This window comes from Protopterus annectens, chromosome 8.part0 (genome assembly GCF_019279795.1).
Source record: "Protopterus annectens isolate FY-2018-M chromosome 8.part0, PAN1.0, whole genome shotgun sequence".
Taxonomy (NCBI): Eukaryota; Metazoa; Chordata; order Ceratodontiformes; family Protopteridae; genus Protopterus; species Protopterus annectens.
Window position 1 is genome coordinate 466,991,986 of NC_056741.1, and position 23,325 is coordinate 467,015,310.

General features: G+C 39.0%; 1 protein-coding gene across 2 annotated transcripts in view; it reads right to left on the bottom strand.

The window, feature by feature from the left end:
- Positions 1-16,461, bottom strand: part of POLR3GL (RNA polymerase III subunit GL) — a 279,970-nt gene extending 263,509 nt beyond the window's left edge. Inside the window, exon 1 of one of the 2 annotated variants that reach the window (XM_044079992.1) lies at positions 16,243-16,449. The gene's annotated coding sequence lies outside the window, so the exon portion shown is untranslated. Of the gene's footprint in view, positions 1-16,242 lie in introns of both variants that reach the window. The other variant, XM_044079993.1, reaches the window with a different exon arrangement.
- Between the last annotated feature and the right edge of the window lie 6,864 nt (positions 16,462-23,325).

The window sequence follows — 23,325 nt, forward strand, 5'->3', positions numbered from 1 at the left end:
CACACCCTCTAGTCTTTGTCTCATATGTGAACATTCAAATGACAAAATATAAAATGCACTTAATGCCATTAACTCAACTCTATAGTCTGGTCAATGCCCAATCAAAACACATGGGAAGGTGATACAACATCCTTCCTAACCACTGGCCTCATAAACATTCAAAATCAGTTTCACTACAAACTTTACTGTTACACAGTAGAGCATTTCTCTTGTGAATGTCACCTGAACTTCAATCCCTCCTTACACAAAGAAACACTGCCTGGAAAACATGAATCCATATACGATCCTCGCTAGACAATGCTAACTGCAAACAGTGCAATTAATCAAAACAGCAATCAGGCAGCTGAAAGGAATTACAAACTGCTACATTTTCCACCCTAGAAATGTCTGTAAAGAAGAAAACCAATTTACAGATCACTCTAAAGCAACTAGCAGCAATAATGCAACTATGCCAAACTAATCTGCACAACAAGTTTCTATCATGTGGCTACTGTACAAACCCACTGACTCTGACAAGCAACTCACCATTTGAACCTTAACCTTCACTACTCCACTACAAAATTATCTCCTCTAAATGAAACCAAAGTACTAATTTAGTCATTACTTAAAACATGGAACACCTGACTCATACAGTCTGGTTTCCAAAATAATGAGAAGAAATATTATCACCCTTAATGTTATCTATTTAACCTTTCCATCACACAAACACAAATTTCAAAAACTGTGGCAAAAACAACTGTTGCTCCCATACCGAATGTAATGAACCTGCAAATATCCTCTCTCTTACCACATCTGGGGAAGTTGCAGAAAAAAAATAATAAATAATCCACTTATAGGCTATGTCTATCAATACAATTTATTTTCTATACCCCACTGTGACATGTGACGGTCCCATCACTGCCAACCAATATGTAACATCCCTTCTCTGGGCCAGTGGTCAAGGAGCCTCAAACCTTATATCTGACACTGGTGGGAGACCATTCACTTTGAGAGAAATAGATACACACAGTATTTCCAGATGCAGACCTCTGCACCAAGTACAATTTCCCTTAAGAGCTCCCAGGGAACACAGTCAGCCCATGGTCTGGATTTCTTTATATCTGTCTCCCTCCAGGGCCCCTATAAGGCTCCCCACTAGCACAGCTATAGGGTTAAGTCATCAGCTGAGTGCTCAAGCCAAGTCCTCCAGCACCCTCTCTGGGAAACTAGTGCTTTGTGCCCCTGCTCCAAGTAGCAGATACACACACACTGTGAGATTTGATTTACACACACACACACACACACACACACACACACACACACACCTGGGAAAGGTTAGCACAGATTTACCCACTGTGCCCCCTTCTGCCCACATTATAAAGTAGTTATCACTGCCACCACACACTCTCCCAGCCAGCTACTCTAAGGCCCTTATAAAGGGTATCCAATTATACTGTGAAATATTAATGCTAATACAAATGGTAGCAGTTGACCTCACAGCAAGAATCTCAGGAGTGGCCCCAGTTTCACCAAACAAATACAAGCACTCTCAAAGGTTAAATATTTTCTAAAGGGCCCAGCTACAATAAAAGTTTTGAATATATTTAATGATACATAATTAAAGAATATAAAATACTAAATACATATTTGCAGCAAACCACAAGTTCAAACACAGGAAATATTAAAAAATAATACTTACGGCAGCAGACTCAGACAAATATAGAAAAACAGCGATAAACTAATCTTGCCATATAATCCTGGCTGATCTATAGAAATTATTGTTCCCTCAAAACTTATTTGGGCAAGGCAAAATGAAATATGTGAGCAGTCTTTCTAGTCAGGTTCCCAAACACAATACTCAATACTCAGAGATTACTCCCTGTAATATCTAAAAAAATAGGACTTCCAGGGCTGGCAGAATGACCTTATCTTGTCACCTGACTCTAGGTGCCCACACTATCCCCTTTTGAAGTCGAGAGAGGAAATTAACATAGACATGTACAAAATGCATATCTAAAGCTTTTCTAATACTAATGGCAGGCCTGAGGCCGAAAAACAATCACAACACTTCCCCTCTTTTTATTGAAGCTAATAAATGGCTTCTTCCAGACCTACCATCTCTGGTCCTATCCATCACCATCATTTCAATGGTTTAACAGCTCATTTCCATTTCCCTTATTTTTCTTAGAGCTGGTTAACCTCTGCTCTTCCAGTGTTCTTGGTTACAGTACATGCATGTAAAGTTACTAATGTTTGCTCTTCTAATCATTGAAATGTTTCTATATGTAGTTTGCGTTGTCTGCACATCTACTCTCTGTAAATAATCTATTTGTTATTTGTTATTTAAAATATGTGACATGTTATGATGATTTGTTATTCCTTGGAACTTTTCTCCCCGGGCCTCTGCTGAAAATGGACATGCATCCAGTCAGACTAACCCAATCAACAAATGTAAAATAAAAAAACAAATAAAATAATACCTGCATGTATACTTCCTTTCTGTCTAGCAGGACCCAGTGCTGATACATTTTTCAACACTAGCAACTTTACAAATACATTTTGATATTTAAATGCCATACAGTTCTAATACACTTGCAACATAAGCATCTGTACAAGTCAGTTTGGCATTCAAAGAACATATCATTCTTTACAGAACTCCAGCTGGCTATGCTGGCAATAGCCCATATCATCACACCCACCACAGACTTTTAAAATGCAGAAGCAATATACAAACTGCCTTAACAACACCAATAAAGACCACTTGGCTAGTACCCTCTTTTACCACGGTCTTTGGCCCAGCAAATCACAGCCTATTACTAAACTCTCCTGCATCATTTAGTACTGTCTTCTCTACTACTGAATTAACTGTACACAACAGTATATTTTTTGATCTACAGCTAGGTATCCTGAAGAGTTACGTCAAATGAGCTCTAGGAAAGCTTTATTAATAACAATGCTGCATAAAATGATGGACATCCAGCTGAAATTTTTAAATCCTGCAAAACAATGCCATTACAGTACTGCTCATAATCTACCAGAATATTGGGAAAACGCAACAGTGGCCACTGGTTTAGAAAAGGACAATTTAAAATTCCAATCTTAAAAGAGCTAAGGTAAAGAGTCCTCAAGTTATTAAACAGCTGTACTTTTTTCATATGCTAGTAAAGTAACACAGACTCCAACAACTTACAAAGATCTGCCAGATGGATAACCTAGCAAAGCAGCATGTAAGACAAAGTCCAACAATATACAGACGGAAAAATGCCAGATGCACAAGCTGGTTTCAGAGGAGGTACAGGCACAGAGATAAAACTGCCAACATCCACTGGATAATTCAGAAACTGAGTAAGTACCCAGGGGAAAAAAAAACATTTACTTTTGATTTACTGACTACTCTAAATGGGCAATAAGAAACTATGACAAGTTCTTAAAGAAACTGGATATCTTACTTGACTCCTGAGGAATGTATAAATAAAAAAACCGAATGTATAAATAAACCAAGAAACACAACTTACAACTGAATATGGAATAACTGACTGAGGCAAAACTGGGACAGTACTTTGACAGACCTATATATTGTCACCCTGTCAAAAAAGGTCCATATCATTAAAGCAGTAGTTTCCCGCCAATAACATATGGCTGTGGCAACCGGGTTCCAGAAAAATGACTCTTTTGTACTGTGGTGTTGAAAAAAACTTTAGGAAACTCCACAGGCTGCAAAAAGAACAACTCAGTCAATTATTAACTTAAAAAAATCCAAACTGTTCACTGGAAGGTCTGATTGTAAAACTAAAACTCAAATACTTTGGCCAAATAATGCAAAGATAAGAATCACTGAAGAAGGCACAGATGCTGAGAATGACTGAAAGCAAAAGAAACAGTGGTGGGTGGACAGGTGTGGTATATTAAGGGTTAATGTGTACTGTAATACTCCTCCCCCTGAGATGCAGGATAGCAAAACCCACCAACATCACAGCACCTCCTCTATATGGATGCTATCAATGTCAATGAAAAAAACACCCACAATGCCTGCCACAAATGCAGCTGGAGTGCCACCAGTTTAAAACAAAATGTAAACTTAAGAATACAGATTTGCTTAACATCTTCTCCACTATCACTAACATAGTAATAAACAGAAATGAATAAACACCAAAAAAGCTGGAGTGCCACCTGTAAAAAAAATAAATAAAAAGTAACATAAACGCATCTAAACTGTGTTGTCAACATCCAAGTTTAAACACATCCCCCATCAATAACATACTAATACTAATTATAAAGGAAAAGAAGTGAACAGAGTTGGAAATTCATCTATATTGTGTTGTCCAAATCCCAGATTAAAAACTATTTTAAAACTTCTGACTCAATTTTTTTTCAATCACTATAACAAAGATCACCAATAGGCATGCGTGGTTATGGAAATAGTAACAATGATATATGAAATGACTTCATTTAGTGAGAACAGCACCAGCTGTACTTAGTCTGCATTACAAAGTGTATTACAGTTTTACATCATTTAAAAAAAGAAATACAATTATATTATCACGTATATATGGCACAGGACAAACGTGGCAATCACTGATAGGCTGTCTGTCAATGATGTCAGACTGTCATCGCCTGTCAATCACCACAGGAATGCCCAATCCAGTGCAAATGTCACTGGGGGGTACTAAATACACAATAGTTACTAATTAAGCAATAACCAATGACGTGGTGTGGTTTACTCAAGATTTACCCATGGTTGGTGTGGTTTAATCACGAGGGCGAAGCCCTCGTGATTAAACAAAGCCAACTGTGGGTAAATCTTCAATATACCACAACCAAAAAGTCGGTTATTGCTATTATACAACATTATTTAAGAAAAAAATACTAACTTTTCTTAAATAATGTCTTTGTATAACGGCGGATTGCTGTTCTTCTGCCGGTTGTGGTATACGGATTCTGCTTTTTGATGTACTGTGCATGCATATGGAACTTGCATTCCCACACATACCCAGTACATCAAGGCTTTGAAATGAAAGCAACAGAGAAAAGAAAGTCTCCCTTGCTCCGTTTTCTCTTTTTTTTTTTTTATTGTACAAAAAAAAGATTTGTGGGGCAGTTTATACCAACGAAAAAAAGTCTGGGCGACCAGCCCTTTTTCCGTTGGTATATTGTGGGATTTACAACGGGCGGGCTGGTTGGACTGGCCAATCAGCGTGCATGTTTTAGAATATTAATAGGGAAGAATTGCATAATACACAATAATCACTCTCCTGAAGTCATGAAAATTTGAACTCCACTAAATGACTACATAAACAAAAGAAAACCACTGAATGGTTCTCTAGTTATTTCACTGACAGAACCTTTACAGTTTAGGATAACAATAATATGTCCCTTCCTCAAAGTGTTGTCTCTGCTGCTCCTCAAGGCTCAGTTCTGACCCAGTTCTTTTCAGAATAATCATTAACCCCTTGCCCACTGACCTTAAAATGCTCAATGTGATCCTATTCACCAGTGACCTATTACTATAAAAATTGACCCAAACCACAAAAGTATAGAACATAACCAGTAACTTATTCCTGACAATCACCATTCCTAGCTAACTAAAAAGGAATCAACATGGATACTAAAAAAGCTAGCATAATATCCCTAAAACTTGAATAGCTTTTATCACTTCTTAACCTACAATAATCCTAACACTGGTTGTGTCTTATTCTTTAAATAATTATGTTTCATATTAGATCCATGTTTAAATGTGGCTTTGCACATCAACAATATAAAATCAATTCAATTTAGTCCTACATGGCTGACACAATATTTCCCATTTCTTAAGGGAGATTACCAACTGGCAAAAACACACTACAGCCACAAATGGTACATGGCTTACCTGCACTTATCTATACCTCCAAACCTGCCAGCCTGTCACTGTGAAATACCCATAAAACCCCTAATTCAATACTTTACTCATGTAACAAAGCATATCCCAATAACCTTTTGGCTCTCCTTACTAAAACATTCATGGAATTATACTTGGACAGTTATGCACAAAATTCATCCAAGTCCACCATTATACATTTAAGGATTTAAATGCAATAAAGTTGCTTGGCCACATTTCCATGGTATTTTTTTACGGAAAGTTTTCTGACATGCATAGTAATGACACTTGTTGAGGATGCAATTTATGGGCATAATCTAGAAAAAAAAGGCTTTATTAAAGTAAAATCAACAGTGAATGGCCAAATAAAGATTTATGATAAACCAGCTTAGAAGATCAGGATAAACCGTGTGTTGTAATTTACCTAGATACTTCTAAAGCATTTGACTGTTTAAGTCATGATCACATAATACAACATCCTAAAAGATTAGAAGTAAACTCTTGAATATCTAAATAGCTAATTGGACACAAATACTTCAACAATTATCTGGCTGGAAGAAATTGTCAACGGGAGTCCCTCAAGGATCCATGCTGGAGCTCATGTTATTTAATTTTGAACTTTCAAAAATGTTTGGAACCTTCATCAACGTTTTGGTTAACAAAATACACCAAGTATTGTAAAGTGGAAGGTGAAATAATTAACAAATATGTTGTAAACAATTTAAATAAATACCTGATTAAAATAAATGATTGGCCTACTAAGGTTAGGTTGCAATTTAACTATAAGAAATGCAAAATAGTTACATTTGATAAACATACAATCAAGATGGAGAGTAAAGTATTAGAAACTGTAGATTATGTAAAGGATCTTAGTACTATAGTTAGTTAGTTCAGATACAAATTTTAAATCCCATGTTCAAGATATCAAAACTAAGGCACTGTGACAATCAGGTATTTTATTAAATATCTTACAAACAAGAGACTGATATGGCATTAAAATGTATTTATATCCATGATTACATTTATGATCAAATATTATTCCGTTTGTGGACTATTTCTGATACAGGTAGTTGGGAAATTGTTCAATGATGTTTTACTAACAGAATGAAAAAAATACAGTTGACATATTTTAACAGGTTGACATTTTTAGTTCTGTAAAGTACATCATATTGGCTGGTGAGAGGAAATCTGTGCCTGGCATTTAAGGGACTGACCAATGATGATTTGAGATAGGCAAATGGATGGATGTGGGGTATGGGTCCAGGAATTAGAAATTGGGTCTAAATTAATAACAAGGGATAGATATGTAATATGGAATAAAACTCTGATTGATGTTAAAAATTCTGGTTGAGATTAAAAATTCAAGTTCATTAAGTGTTTTTAAAAAAGGCTGCATGACTACATGGGCAACAACAAATATAAATCTGGATTATAGGACGTTACAGCTGTAAAGGTCCATAATGACCAAATGCAGCTATGATAAATGATGACGCTATAGTCAGTGGTGAAAGTTTTGGTGGTGTCATCTTTCCACAGACAGAAAAGGTCATTGATCTGGAAAATACAACCTTTATGTCCTATATAACACTTTCTCAGAAAAGATTCTGAGTATGTATTACATTTAAATTTATTAACCAAAAGCCATCATTTATCAACCCTCAACATAAGCTACTATGAAATACATTTAAAACCCTGCATTCAGCACCTGCATGTAGCAGCCCATTATTTAACAGTTCTTAATAAGATTTCCAAAGAAATACACTTTGATATTTTACCTTTAAGGACTTAAATGCCACAACACTAAAGCCAGCTTGGCCATACTGCCATGGCTTGTCCAGCGAGTTTTGGTGGCTGTATTACTACAGTTAAGGGAGATCTAGAGGTGGTATTGCTACAGTTATACAAAAACCCTACTGAGGAAATACAGGAGTTTCACTTCTGCTATAAGGACAACTCAGTTAAAAAATCAAAAAAAAAACATTTGAGGACTGAACAGTACTTCTACCCTGAATAGAAGTCAAATACCTACCCTTTTCCTAAAACAGAATATAATGCAGCTTGGTTCATTCTAATGGACATATGGGTCTATCTGTGGTGCACACTAATACAAGGCTATAGCTGTGAAACAGCGACAAGTTCTTGTAAAAATTTCTGGACAACCAGGTGTTCAGTTACAAACTGGACCTAAGTTACATATTTACATAGGTTCTAGGTGTTGTTATAAACTATACCTAAGTTACACAGGCACTAGGTGTTCAGTTATAACCTGTACCTAAGTTCGGTTATAACCTGTACCTAAGTTATGCAGGTTGTAAATGTTCAGTTATAACCTGTGCCCATGTTACAGTGGCTCTAGGTTTTCAATTATAAACTGTACTTAAGTTACACAGGCTCTTTGACTTCAGTTATAAACTGTACCTAAGTTACACAGGCTCTAGTTGTTCAGTTATAAGCTGTACCTAAGTTACACAGGCTCTAGTTGTTCAGTTATAAGCTGTACCTAAGTTACACAGGCTATAGATGTTCAGTTGTAACCTGTACCTAAGTTACAAGGGCTCTAGGTGTTAATTTATAAGTTGTAACTAAGTTACACTGGCTATAGATGTTCAGTTATAACCTGTACCTAAGTTACAAGGACTCTAGGTGTTCATTTATAAGTTGTAACTAAGTTACACAAGGCTATAGATGTTCAGTTATAACCTGTACCTAAGTTACACAGACTCTAGATGTTCAGTTAGAGTACAGGCTCTACGTGTTCAGTTATAACCTGTACCTAAGTTACATACGTTCTAGGTGTTCAATTATAATCTGTACCTGAGTTACACAGATTCTAGGTGTTCAGTTAGAGACTGTACCCAAGTTACACAGACTCTAGGTGTTCAGTTATAACCTGTACCTAAGTTATATAGGCTCTAAGTGTTCACCTGTACCTATGTTACATAGGCTCTAGGTGTTCAATTATAACCTGTACCTAAGTTACATAGGCTCTAGGTGTTCAGTTATAAAACACATCTGTTACATATGCTTTTAGTTGCAAAGGTAAAGGAAAACATTGGAGAGTGGTGTAATGGTTAAGTTGTTTACCTCACTGACCTATGGTACAAGGTTTGACTGTTACCACCGAAAGGGGAAACTGATAAGGCTTAAAATGTCCAACAAGGACAACTAGCCTAGTACTTGTAAGCAGAGCTCCTCAATGACCCTATTCAAGAGCAACCTACACAACTGGATGGGAGACCACATATTCACCTTGGGGATGGCACCTATGTCCCTTATGGACATAGGCAGTCAGTGCTGATCATAGACTTGCTCTTCGAATAACGACCATCTAACCAATGTCAATTAGGGAATATGGGTATAACATGGCTAGTCTTGTAAAGGCCCTTGGGCCATTAGCCTAGTAACCTCCTATGAACTAATGAAAAGTTGTATCTTGACTTTCTGAGTGCCTGTTCAAATTATAGCTAATGATTTCTTTGTTTTTCCCCTCTATGAATATTTTATTTGTCTGAAAACAACAGTTTTAGAGACAAATAGAGTATTTTTATTTCTGATGTCAGAGTATAATATATATATATTTTATGCATTATGTAATTTCTCCATGGGAAAAAGGAGTATCTACAACTCTGTTGTTAATTCGGTTTGTAGATATTTGCATTAGGCGTGGTGTGAAGTTATAACAACAATTCTAAAAGCCAAAACTTAAGTTGTGTATTCTTTTCACTCATGAAATGACACAAAATCCTAACACTGCAGTTCCTTATAAGATGAAATGATCAATGAATATACACTAATCAGTCTGGTGTCAAGGTATGCATAAAGTTACAAAATTCCATCTATAATGAACAATGTATATAATTTTGCTCAGTGTCATGCAAGAGGAAATCTAAGTGACAAACATTTCATGTTCTCATGTCGGTAAAACTATGCGGAACAGTGCATAATTTGCAGACTGAGTACAGAACTCTTCAGAAACAAGGAAACAAAAAACGATGAGATGGTATCTTCAGAACAGCACATAAAGGATGGTATTGTGCATTTGCGCCTTTAAGAAATAAGCCTAATTATTGCGGAAACAACTCAAACTTGCATGTGTTCTGTCCCTATGCTTCTTGAGGATGCAAAGAATCTGGATCTAAGGCTAAAGGGAGACTTTACTTATGAAATACCCAACAAATAAAGCCATGGATTCAGCAAACCACGTGATGCTACGTCCAGATTTCTTGCATGCTACAGCACCTCACGAAAATGCAATAATTAAAGAAAATGAAGAAAGCAGTAGCAAGTGTCAAGAGTATAAACATGATTTATCTCTCTAACAAAGACTAATTTTCAGTAATCTGTGCAAACATTACTCACTGAGATTAAAACTGCACTCAGTGATAACAAGAATCATTTAGCCAGCTTTGTGGCATACCTGTCCATGACTCGGGTACTACAAGAGCTGGCATGATAAAAACAGGAACGATTATGTCACTCACATTTCCATGATAGGAGGGATCATGGAAGCTGTGTTAGGAGGCATGCTGTTACACTACTGCTGCTACAGAGGTGAGATCAGGCAGCTCAGTTCAGCCATGCAGCCATATTGACAAGGATTATGAGTGACATGACACTTAGGATGCAGGGCATTGCTCCTCACAGCACACAAGAGTACTGGAACTCAATCAATCTTATACTTATTATTCAAAGAGATACAAAACACTTGGCCATGCAAAATATCTATACGTAGGAGACCTTTCTCACTAAAGAATTTGGCCTGCACATTAGTCTTTCCCCAGTACCGACCACATCACATATTTGGTTAGCTTAAAATCTTTGATCCTGGGATCACCAAAATTCTTGAAATTCCTGCCCTAGTATAAAAAGAGAAAACACTTTTCTGGCCTGCTGAGCAATCTAAAACATCTTAAGCATACATACAGTAAATTGATACAAACTGCACATGCCTTGTGATGCACATAAAAGTAACATACACAGTCACTTCAGATCTTGGGATTTCCTGGCATAAGGAAATAAATTACCTTTAGGCTAATTTTAAATTAATCATCAATACCTAGCAAACTACAATAAGGGAAATACTAAAGAAGTAAATTTAAAATATTAGCAGTAAAAGGAAGAAGTTGTCCTTTAAAGACTGTGCATCTAATAAGCCACATCACTGCTAGTATAAAATGACTGACTAGGAACCAAACAGGCAGGCATTCCTTTTCTGACACACAAAAATCTGGAAGAAAATCCCAACACATTGAGTGGAACCTGTGTACTCTCAGACAATACTAGACTAGGATTTACCTTCAAACATCTCCAACAGTGTTTGAACAAAAGATTGTTATTTGTAAGGAAGCAGTCCTCAACCTCATATTAGCAGACTCCACTGAATGGCTTTAACAACCCCTAGCAAAGGAGGAAATAGTTATTCAATTCTGTAAATTAAAACAGTTAAAAATCTACATGTACTGCAGGACTCTCAGGGGAATTTCACTGGAAATTTCTACCAGGAGCAGATTTTCCACAACTACAGGACAAGTCTAAGAACCAACCCTTTCTTTATGTCTAAGATTGTTTCAGAGTTTACTTTAAATCAGACCATTTGTCCCTCTATAATATCCGGAACCCCAAAAGAGAACACAAAGAATCTTAAACACTTTGGATGTCCATAGACAATTGAAATTTTACCTGGATGGGACTAAAGATTCTAGGAAATCAAACCAAATTTTGTTTCATTCGAAGGAAAAAAGAAAGGGCAGTCAGTACCATTTCCAGATGGTTGGTTTCTTATCTAGTCTAAGAGGAACTGATTCTGGAAGGGTATTTCAGTGCAGTGACAGTTTTAACACCCCTGAAGTAGTGTGGGGGGAGGGGACTCTCAATTCATCTTGAACTACAAAGGAAAACACTGAACAAAGGCCTGCAATTTAGTTACTTTTCTGGCTGTAGCTGGATAACTTCTAAGTATAGTGTAAAACAAAGTCTGAGCCAAACATAAATGAGGGTGATTAGAGACAGAAAAGCAGCAGTCCTTCTACAGAAGGCAAAGAAAATAACGGTGAGCTTCACAAATCCCATTACATGTCAATGGCATGGGAATTCAAAGTTACTTCCTTATGGATGGCATGAATCATACAAAGTATTATGGGAAAGAGAAAGGGTTGAGGGAGAACAGGATCACGTTGATACATCAAGCCCCATTCATAGCCATGTAGTGGAAAACAGGCTAAAATTACAAATAAAGCACTTAGAGTGGTTTTGGGGCATTAAAATAGGTCAGGAAACAAAGATAGAGTGAAAAAAGCAGTTTTTTATTTCTAGTCTGCAGTTTTCCTTTAAGGAGAAACAGGTAGAGCAGGAGGCATCTAAAGAAAAAATATAGACATGAGAAAGAGAGAGAGATCAGGTATGGTACAATATTTATCCAATGGAGAAAGCAAAGCTAGTCAATACAAACAAAGCAGCACCAAAGATATTTGAAGAGAAATACAAGCAAAGGCACCCAGATATGGAACTTCACAATATACAAAACAAGAAAACAAACAGGAAAGTAGAAAACAGGATTAGTAATGGAAAAGTTAAAGAAATAGAAAGTGAATTTATGGATTACCTGCGAAGTGAAGGGTTTAGTGTAGAAAAGCCGCACAGCATAGTAGAACAATCAATCCCCAAGTAAAGGAAAAACAGGAGGAGTGGGAAGCATCTGAAGACTTGCCACATAATGATGCTCTGAAGCTTTCAGTAGGGAACAGATACAAAAGTTCAGCTGAAATTGCAGAGCAAGGGAAGCAGCAGGAAACAGTGGCAACTCCGATGCGCACAATATTGTGGGTGATGGGCCAATGAATTCCCATATGTAGGAGAAGCAGATGACGCAAGATGCATCTGAAAAGGATATGTCACAGGTAAATGTTCTGGAACTTTGTTTAAAATGTCCATAGGAAACAGACAGCAAAAAATGCGCTCTCAGTTTAGAAGAAAATAACCCAAGGGAAGAGCTGCTTGATTTAACAGAGATGGACAGAAATATTAAGACTGATGAAAGAAAGAATACAGAAAGCAAATATGACTCAAAATGTTAGAAGTCTGACAAAACAGATGGACACAGTAATGAAGACTATCAAGAGAAATCCAGGTCATACAATAGAAGTATATGTGATATTGTACTTTGCAGCTAATTTAGTAACAGATAGTCTTACTACAAAAACATAAAGCAATAAGGGGAAGGAAATGAAGAAATAGAACACCACCATGGAAGCATTAAACAGAGAAAAATATAATGCAATTAAGACAAGAACTGTCACTGTTAGAACAATATGAAAAGAGGGAACAGATCAATAAAAATATTCACAAAGACAGTAGTAGTAAAAGCAAGGTACCAGGATCTATCATACACTATTGTAAACAATAAACTAAAGATATTGGCACAAACAGAAAAATATAAAGGTGCGTATAAACACAAAGGAAAAGTACAGAATAAGCAATTCACTGATAGCCCAAACTTTTATAGAGAACTGGGAAAAAAAGCAAAAGTAATAGAAAAACCACCAAAAAAGAAGAAATAAACACATTTTAGAGAAATATTTATGAAACCCTGTAGAACATAACAAAGATGCTAAATGGAGAGAAAACTGATATGACATGGGATGAACTAACAGCCACAGAAACTGAAACAAAATTAAGAAAAGTTCTTAAATGGAAAACCCCAGGTCCAGATGCACTACTTAATTTCTGGCTAAAAGTATTAACATCTTTGTACAAAGACTTAGTCCTGAGCAAAAATTACTTATATGTGTATCTTGAACAGACACCACAATAGTTAACAACAGTAAAAATGATACTCCTTTTTAAGAGTGAACCTGTAAGCTATCCTAAAAACTACAGACCAATAACTTGCCTATGACGATGTACAAACTACATACTAGAATTGATGCAGATAGAGTTTATAGTCATTTAGGAAAAAATTCAATCATGGCTATAGAACAAAGGGGTAACAAAGACATACGGAATAAAGGATCGTTTGTTGCTAAATAAAGCCATTATACAAAAATTTAGAAAGGGGAAGAATCTAAGTATGGCAGAGATTACAAAAAAAAAAAAAAAAAAAACACTTGACAGAATCCCACATTCATGGATAAAGGAGTGCTTGCAGACATATAAGATACATCTTACATTGATCACTTAAATTACAGTGATGGTGAAACAATGGCAAACCACTTTGCAGTTAAGCCATGACAAAGGGCAAATTATTATTCTGCGGATAAAATTTCAGAGGGAGATATTCCAGGGTGATTCTTTGTTATCAATGCTGTTTTGCCTTGCCCGTAACTCACTAAGCTGTTTACTTAACAGATTAAGACATGGTTACAATTTGGCTCCCAGAAAACAAGCTTGCTTAAAGACTTATCATCTACTTTTCATAGATGTCTTAAAACTGTATAGTTTATCACATGAGGTGAAAACACAATTGCAAATGGTTAAAATATTCTCATGATATAAGAATGTCACTTGGATTTAATGAATGTGCAAAAGCAACATTTGAAGTGGGAAAGTTGCAGTATCAAAAATCAGTCTGGAACAGGAATGCGATATAAAATAACTTGAGCAGGTGGGAGTGTATAAATATTTGAGAACTGATGAAGGATGGGCAATAAAACATGAACAAATGCAAATAAAACTCAGCAAGAAGTACTTCAAAAGCCTATAACTAATACTGTAAACAGCCTTGACATCTAGGAATAAAATCCCAGCTATAATCAAATTTGCACTTCCTGTTCTAAATTATACTTTTGTGATGACTGGCTGGCCCCAAAAAGTATCAGTTGGCCAGGAAAACAAGAAAAAAGCTTCACACTTATTATATGACATATAAAAATCAGTGTGCACCAAAATATACATTCCTCCCCCTGAAGGAGGTATGAGCCTCCTCAAAATGTATTACATGTATAGATCTGCCATCATGGGACAGCGTACATATCTGCTGACCTCATCAGATCCAAGCACAGTGAAAGTTTTAAAACATGAAGACAGGAATTCAAAGATGACCTCTCTGTTTAGTTTACCAGAAGCATCCTGGTGTCAAGCATGAATGGAAACCACTCTGGAAGTAAACAAAAATCAGACAGCAAGTGAATGTGCCAAAAAACAAAAGACAAGAATATAAGGTGAAGGATCAGATGAGAAGAAAAGAAATATGGAAAAAGCATATGTATTGCTGCAAGTCCAGAGATCTCCTGGAACAATTTCATGCTGATCAGGATTTGACAAAGAAATAGTTAATGAGAGGTGAGTTGAAACCAAAAGATGAAGGGTTAACAATGGTGGCCCAGGAAAGTGGACCAAGTACACAATGGTTTACAAAGACCATTGGACATGTGGGAGAAACAGACAAATGCAGATTATGTAAACAAGTACTGGAAGCAGTGGTATATCTTGTTGCTGGGTGTGATACACTCATGGCAGAGTGCCTGTACACTGAAAGGCAAAATAATGTTGCAAGATTGTTGCACTGGAGATTGTGGAAACACTACAATACAGAAATAGCTGAGAAGCATTGGAAACATGAACCACAAAGCATTACAGAGAATGATTAAGCGTACATTACATGGAATCGTTCATTACCAACAGTTCAAAAAACAGATGAGAAAAAAATAGATACAGTAGTCCATGAAAAAAAAGATAAAAGTAGCATTGACCATTGAAACTGCTACACCTAGTGACTACAGTGTTGTATGTATGGAGAGACATAAAATCATAAAACATCAGGATTTTCAGGCAGAAATGTGAAAGAAGGATACCCAGACAGTTCCAATAGTTGTAGAAGCAATAAGTATAATAAAGAGAATCTACAGTCATACTTAGATATGCTACCAATACATGTAATTCCATATGACATGCATAAGAATTCAATTCTGGGCACACTGTTGGTGCTGCAAAAAGCACTTCTGGCAATCATCACTGATTGAACCGGTACTAATTTCATGTACTTTAATTATATTATGACGTAGGAATGGGTTCCATTCCCGTTATGGCATTAGAAAGCCAAATGAATTGGACAAATTAAACAAGAAAGGTACCTACTGGAATACTGAGATGCACAAGATTAAGCAACATTGTTAGAAAGCGAGAAGTTACTAGCCTGGTATGAAAAACCATACAGTACAGGGGCATTTTGTTCAGTGGAAGAGCAAGCGAGAAACAAGAAAACCATGCAGACGAACATTCTACATTTTTAATAATTTCTGCAGAATCCTGTACTCCCACAGCCCATATATTTATTTGTTAGACGTCTTCGTGGTTACGATCTTCTCAATTTTGTTATAATGGTGCTGGACCGACTAACGGAGCAGCTTTCCCAGTAACCCATTGCATCTACATGTTTGCTGCACTGATACGGAAGAAGAGTGAACCCTCCCGACCTGGATTATTGTAGTATTATTTTTCCTTCCATGGCCACTCTGGATAAACTGAGGAAGAGTTATTAGCAAGACTGCACACGACTGAAGCCCCGATTTGTTGAGGTAAACGTTGCCGAGTGTATTTCTTTGTACGTAGATCAGGTGACCTGGGCAGCGAGGCGCCGTCGCTGACGTTCCAAGGGGGTGGGGGATTTTTTTCGAGCTTGTTCCTGTTCACTAATTGAGAAATACGGTCTGTGGAGGCATGCCACGGCTGGATTCCTTACTTCCAACCCGCGGATGAAAAGTCTCGGTACAGGCCGCAGTAGACCGATTACTGTGGAACGCTACCACTTTGGGGGTGGGGGTTGCTTAAAGTTCCACAGCTTTGTAATTTTCTGTGGTGGGCAGACTGTTTCGGAGACTAAAACTTAACATAAGTGTGTGGAGAGTTTCATTTGAATTGTACAAATGCCATAGACAAGTTACTTTTTTGCAATGTCTCAGTTTTGTAATGAAGGAGTAGAATGTTTTCCTTATAAACAGGTGGGTTGATGTTGAGTAAATGGATCGTAAAAGATGCTTGGTGGGCAGTGCTGCTGTAGGATGAAAATAAGCAAAATGCTAAACTGATTTTTGTCATTATTATAATGGTTTTATGTTATGTTGATAGAAACAAAATTAGAATTGGGGGTGGAAGAAAGGAAACATCGCCTCGCTTTTAGTTTGACTGTTGGATTGACAGCAAAACACTTGACAGAAAATTGTCTGGTGGCCTCGTATCAGTATAAATAAGTTAAAGCGTGTGTTATGTGTGCGGATGATGGAAGTCTTTTATGTCCCAGGGAAGAGCCTGTTGACTACTAGTTGTATGTGTAACTGGCAGGTGTTTTCACTTATGGTTTGCAGGAGCAGATGGCTGAATTATTTACATTTAACAAGAAGCACGTTTCCAAAACGCAACTGAGCCAACGTAATATGACGAGTTAAGACACCAATCGGAGCAGGAAGTGGGTCGCACTTGAACTGTGGAGTACTATTTTTGAACTTCGTGCACTTTTTATCCCAGTGATATCAGAGAAACAATACCAATATATTTGCTAGCAGTGAATAATAAGTCCGTTAGGCATGTATTGCAGTTTTAAAACCACAATGGATTTAGGGTTGCACCATTTAAAGAGTCTGTTTAAATGATTAGAGCAAATTGGTTGTGAAGATCTGCGAGATATGCATTCTTTACTTAGTAGTGTGACAAATTATTTTATTTTCGATGTTTTGCTTTTCACTCGTTTTTTGATTGTGTATTGCCATTGTGAAAAGCGAGTAAGATGCTGCTTTCGTTATCGTAAACGAACGGTCTAGTATTAATGTTTGAATATTGTGGATGTTTCTGTGTCTGGAGAATTTTCCCGGAAAGACTTTCACAGTAGGACAAATCCATGTGAATAGCAGCTGATTGGTAGTATTCTGGGCTGTTGTGACAAGAGAGGATGAGGGTGGATCAGCCGGGTGAGATGGTCTTGTCCATTCTGCTCTATTTTTTTTACTATTTTTTTAGTCCATGGTGTAGACTAGTTCCCTGTGCCTAGATTGTCCAGCACAGCCACTGAAGTGATCCCCCTGGGTAAACTTTCTGTTTCCCATCAACTCGTCAAGGTTTCTCTTTAAGAGTGTTAGCGAGGAACTCTGCCTAATGTAGATTGGAATCTTGTTCCAAAGCGTGGTACGTCTCTGGGACATGAATCTATCCCTCCAGCATGTCATATTTATTGTTGTGGTGAGGTTTAAATCCCTAGAGCGTGTGGCTCGAGGGGATATGGTTTTCTTTAGGTGGAGCATGTCCATCAATTCTGGGTTGGACATTGCCTTGTATGTCAGTAGGCGGTATGCAACCGAGTACAGCTGGAGTTTCTTCAGTCGAGCTGCATAGGGCATCAGTTTGAGGCCAGTGATCCTCTTGGTGAGGTACGTCTGTGGTCTTTCCAGCTGTTGCAAGTGTCTTATAAGGTACATCCCAAATGGGGCGTTGTACTCCATGAGTTGTGGGGCACAATGACCTCTTTTGATCTGGATGTGAACCCTTTTGTGATTAGGTGGGCCACATAAAAGGATTTTCTAACCACTTTGGCAATGTGATTATCCAAGGAGAGATTACTGTCTACTTGGGTCCCCAGATCCCTTATTATGTTCATAGGTTCATACTAGGCTATCTGCCATGAGAATACTATACCCATTAGTTTGCTGTGTCTCTGTCCAGCAGTGATACAGAGATGATTCCGATTTCTCTTGAACAGAGTCAGTGAGGGGCTCTGCCTCACATGGACTGGGATTCTGTTCCATAGTGTAGGGAGTCTCTGGGTGATGAATCTGTCCCTCCAGCACGTCCTGTTTATATCCGTGTTGAGGTTTAAGTCTCTTGCTCTCGTGGCTCTGGTGGATTTGGATTTTTTGAGGTGGAGCATGTCCATTAATTCCGGGTTGGACATGGCCTTGTATGTCAGGCATAGATCACCTCTGAGACTGAATAGAGCTGGAGTTTCTTCAGTCGGGCATCGTATGACATATGTTTGAGCCTTTATCCTTTTGGTGAGGAACTTTTGGGGTCTTTCCAACTGCTGCAGGTGTCGGGTAAGGTACATTCTTGTACTCAATCATTGGTTTGATAAGTGAAGAGTACAGGGGTACAATGACCTCTCCTGATCTGGATGTGAATCCCTTCATGATCAGGTGGGCAATGTAGAAGGTCTTCCTAACCACTTTGGCAATGTGAGTGTCAAAGAGAGGTTACTGTCAACTTGGGTCCCCAGGTCCCCCAAAGGGTATGACTATACATTTTTGGCATTTAGCTTAAGGCCATGGCTCTGGCACCAGTTATCCATTTCTATGAGACCTCTCTGGAGGATATCTGTGTCTGATGGAGAGTCTGACATGGCACCAGCAACTCTAACCCTGTGTGTTCTGTCATCTTGTGACATATGGGTTTACATCTAAGCTGGTGAGCTTTTCTATGATGCCGCTAGGTCAAGGTAAGCTGTGTGAACTGCCTTACCCTCATCAATGGCCTTAGTGACTGTTTCAAAAAGTCGACCAAGTTCAAGAGGCAGGTCCATAGCTTTGCAGACAAGGCTCAGATGCTGTGTTTTCATCTGAGATGTTTGGGAGGCTAGACTTTTGCACTGAACCTGTCTGCCAGTATGTTGGCAATGTCTGTGGGTTCAGTGATTTTTATCATTTTGGACTAATTCTGAGCATATCTGGGAGTTTCCACCCAGGTTTCTAACATGGCTTTATGATTGTCTTTTGTGTCATAAAAGGGTCTTGATTATTGCTTGATCCATACATTCCTGGTGGGGCATTTGTAAGGGTTTCAGCAGCGTGGGTTGTGGTTTCCACTGGCTCTGGGGCCTTGAAGGATACCACTCCAGTCTTAAGAAGTGTGAAGTTTGCTTTTGAGAAGTTCTTCACTGTGGTCTTTTATGTGGATCTCCATTGAGATTAATTTATGGTCTGATCTCACCAATGAGGGATATACCCGGTGTGGAGCATTTTGTCCCCATGTTTGTGATGATCAGGTTTAGTTTATTTTCTCCTCTTGTGAGAATGGTGACTAGTTGTTCCATAGCATTTGAGTTTATGAACTCAAGGAACCTTGAGTAATGTTCCCAGTCTATGTTTGGGTAGTTGAAGTCACCCAATATGATGGTGTTTGGAGAGACATTCATACTCCAGTGTCTTCAGGAAGGCTGTTTGGGTTTCCTGAGTTTGAAATTGCACCTGGATAGTCTCGTTCTCCATACTGAGGAGGGGTATTGAGCAGTATTACCCTTAGTTTTGGTTTATCATTTGAGCCTTGCCTAAAAGTCAAGCATGTCATCCCAGGCAGACAGACATTTGATCCTTAGAATGACACCAGTAATTAAGCCAATTATTAAAGCTGATCATTTTGTCTCTGTATTGTGGCATCATTCTTGGTGAGGGTAGGATCCTCTGTCTCTTTTCATGTAGTCCAGGGAGGTACATCTCAGGTCGTTCACACCGGCATGGACAATGACTGAGTCATACTTGTACTTGCTGTGGAGTGACCTGAGTGCTTGTGTTATGTGGCAGATTCTAGCGCCTGACAGGCAGCTTACTGTGATCTTTTCCTTGTTCAGTCTGGTGAGTGGGGTCACCTATAACAAGTGTGTCTGGCATTGTGTTTGGCCTTAAGGGCTGTGACTGTTTAGTCTCCGTAGTTAGGGGACTACCACCTATGTGGTAGTTTGTGGGTACTTTTTTTCCAAAGGGGATGGCTATGCACTTTTGGCATTTAACTTGAGGCCATGATTTTGACGCCAGGTATCCCTCTCAGTGAAAACCTTTTGGAGAATGTCTGTGTCAACCGGAGAGTCAGTTATAGCCCCTAGTTTGCAGTCGTCTGCGAACTTGGTCAGCCATAGTCCTCCTGTGCTAGCCTGTACCTCTGAGAAGTATATGCCAAACAGGAGGGGTCCTAGGACTGAGCCCTGGGGAATGCCACTTCTAACCAGTTTAGAGTCGGACCTAGCTCCCGCAACTCTCACCATGTGGGTTCTGTACGTGAGCCAGTTGGCAACCCATCTTGTGACGTAGGGGTTTATGTTCAGACTGGTGAGCTTGTCTATAATACCAGAATGGGGAATGGTGTCTGAGACCTTTGCGAGGTCTTGGTAGGCTTTGTGTACCACCTTTCCCTCGTCTATAGCCTTGGTAACTGTCTCAAGGAAGTCCACCAGGTTTAGGAGGCATGATCTGCCCTTAACCAAGCCGAACTGGGTAAGGTCCAGTATTTGGATGTTCCCAATGTCTCTGTTAACGAGTTCTATGATGATGCGCTCCATAGCCTTGCAGACCAAGCTAGTCGCCTTATACGACGATAGTTCCTGGGGTCTATTGTGGCTCCACCTTTGTGGAGTGGAATAACTGTTGCTGTGCGCCAATCTATGGGTACGTAGCCTGTGGAGAGGCTGAGTTTGAACAGTGTGTTTAGGTGAGGGGATAGTTCGTCTTTGAGCTCGTGTAGGACGCAGCCTGGGACACCATCCGGTCCCATTGATGCTGTGTTTTTGGCTTTGGAGAGGGCTGTTTTAACCTGAGTGGCTGATTTCAGGGGCTCTACATTCTTCTGGTATGGTTATGGGCCTTTTTGGGGGAGAGGTGGGGTGAAGTTTGCACTGAACCTGCACTGAGTGTCTTTGATTTCAGGGGCTGTACATTCTTCTGGTATGGTTATGGGCCCTTTTGGGGGAGGGAAGGGGGTGATGTTTGCACTGAACCTGCCTGCCAGGATGTTGGCGATATCGGTCGGTTCAGTGTATTTTGTGCCATTCTGCATTAACTCCGAGCAGAGCTGAGCTTTGCCACTTAGATTCTTGATATAGCTAAAGAATGCCTTGTGGTTATCTTTGGAGTCCTTGACAATTTTTCTTTCGAAGCTAGCCTTGGATGATTTTAAGAGGGTTCGTAGTTTCTTGCTGATACTGATCAGGGAGGTGTTCCCTTCTTGGGATTTTACTCTCTTCTGTACTAGTTTCCTCCTTCTATTGTGTAGCTTGTTTATGGCAGGGGTCCACCAGACTGGTTTCCTTTTCTTGGAGGAGTGAGTCTTGGTTTTGCTTGGGATAGCACGATCCATGCATTCTTGTAGGTGCCTGTAGAATGCATTAGTAAAGGATTTTGCAGCATGAACAGCATTATCCTTTAGCATGGGGGCTTTGAAACTTTCCACCTCAGTCTCAAGTAATGTGAAGTTTGCTTTTGAAAAGTTTTTCACAGTGGTTGGGGCGTAATGTGGATATCCAGAGTGATTTGTTTAAGGTCAGATCTAACCAGCAAGGGGTTGACTTCCGGTGTGGCACACCGGTCATCAGGTCCATTTTATATATATATATATATATATATATATATATATATATATATATATATATATATATATATAAAATACATACAAATGTTTCAAGCACGGGCATTAAAGCCCTTCTAGCTTGCCAATATGCCAAAACACTTGTTCCCATAATAATATGTTGTCACCTCTGGTGGGAGTGTTGACCAGTTGATCCAGGGCATTTGAGTTTATAAATTCTAGGAAATGTTGGGCAAGGGAGTTAGTACTTGAGTAGTTCTCCCAGTTAATGGTTGGGTAATTGAAATCTCCCAGTATTAGGGTGTTTGGTAGGACCTTTATGTTTCTCACTGTTTCCAGCCACGCAGAATGGGGGCCCTGGGACATGGTGGGTGATCTGTAGCAAGCTGCAATTTGAATTGGAGTTTTGCCCATTGTTAATTGCACGCAGATGATCTCTGAAGCATCGTGCTGTCCCACTAATCCCGAGGTGTGGGCATCCTTGATGAATATGGATACGCCCCCACCTTTTGTATTTCAGTCCGGGTTCTGTGGCTGAAATGTATGGTATGAGTTGTAGCCTGGTAGTGCTGGGGTGCCATCTGGAGCCTTATTTTCTCCATACTGAGGAGTGCCTCGAGTGCATGCATTTTGAGGATTAGACTTCTGGCATTGAGTAGCATTACCCTCAGTTTTTTGTTACTTGTGCTATTTATGGTGGTGGGTTTGTCTTTTGAGCCTTGCCTAAAAAGGGCACTATGGGGGTGGCAAGAGCCTTGGCCAGTATTCGAAAGCATAAGGGTGACGGGTGCAAGTCGTCTCTAGCGAAGCAGCGTGGCTTGTTGAGCATGTCATCCCAGGCGGACAGACACTGGATCCCCTTTGAATGACACCAGAAACTTAGCCAGTTGTTGAAATTGATAATTTTTTCTTTATACCGTGGTATCATTCTTGGTGAGGGCAGGATGCTACTCAGGGTCAGGTTCATACCGACATGGGCTACGTGACCAGAGAGCTCTTCCATGTCTCTGCACGTAGTTCAGGGAGGTCATTCACACCAATATGGACAATGGCAAGAGTCATATTTGTACTTGTTCTGGATTGACCTGAGTGCTTGTGTTATGTGGCAGATCTTCGCACACGACAGACAGCTAACAGTAACCTTCTCCTTGTTCAGCCTAGTGAGTGGGATGTCAGTGTGCCTGACTATAGAGTCACCTATTACTAGTGTGTTGGGTATGTTA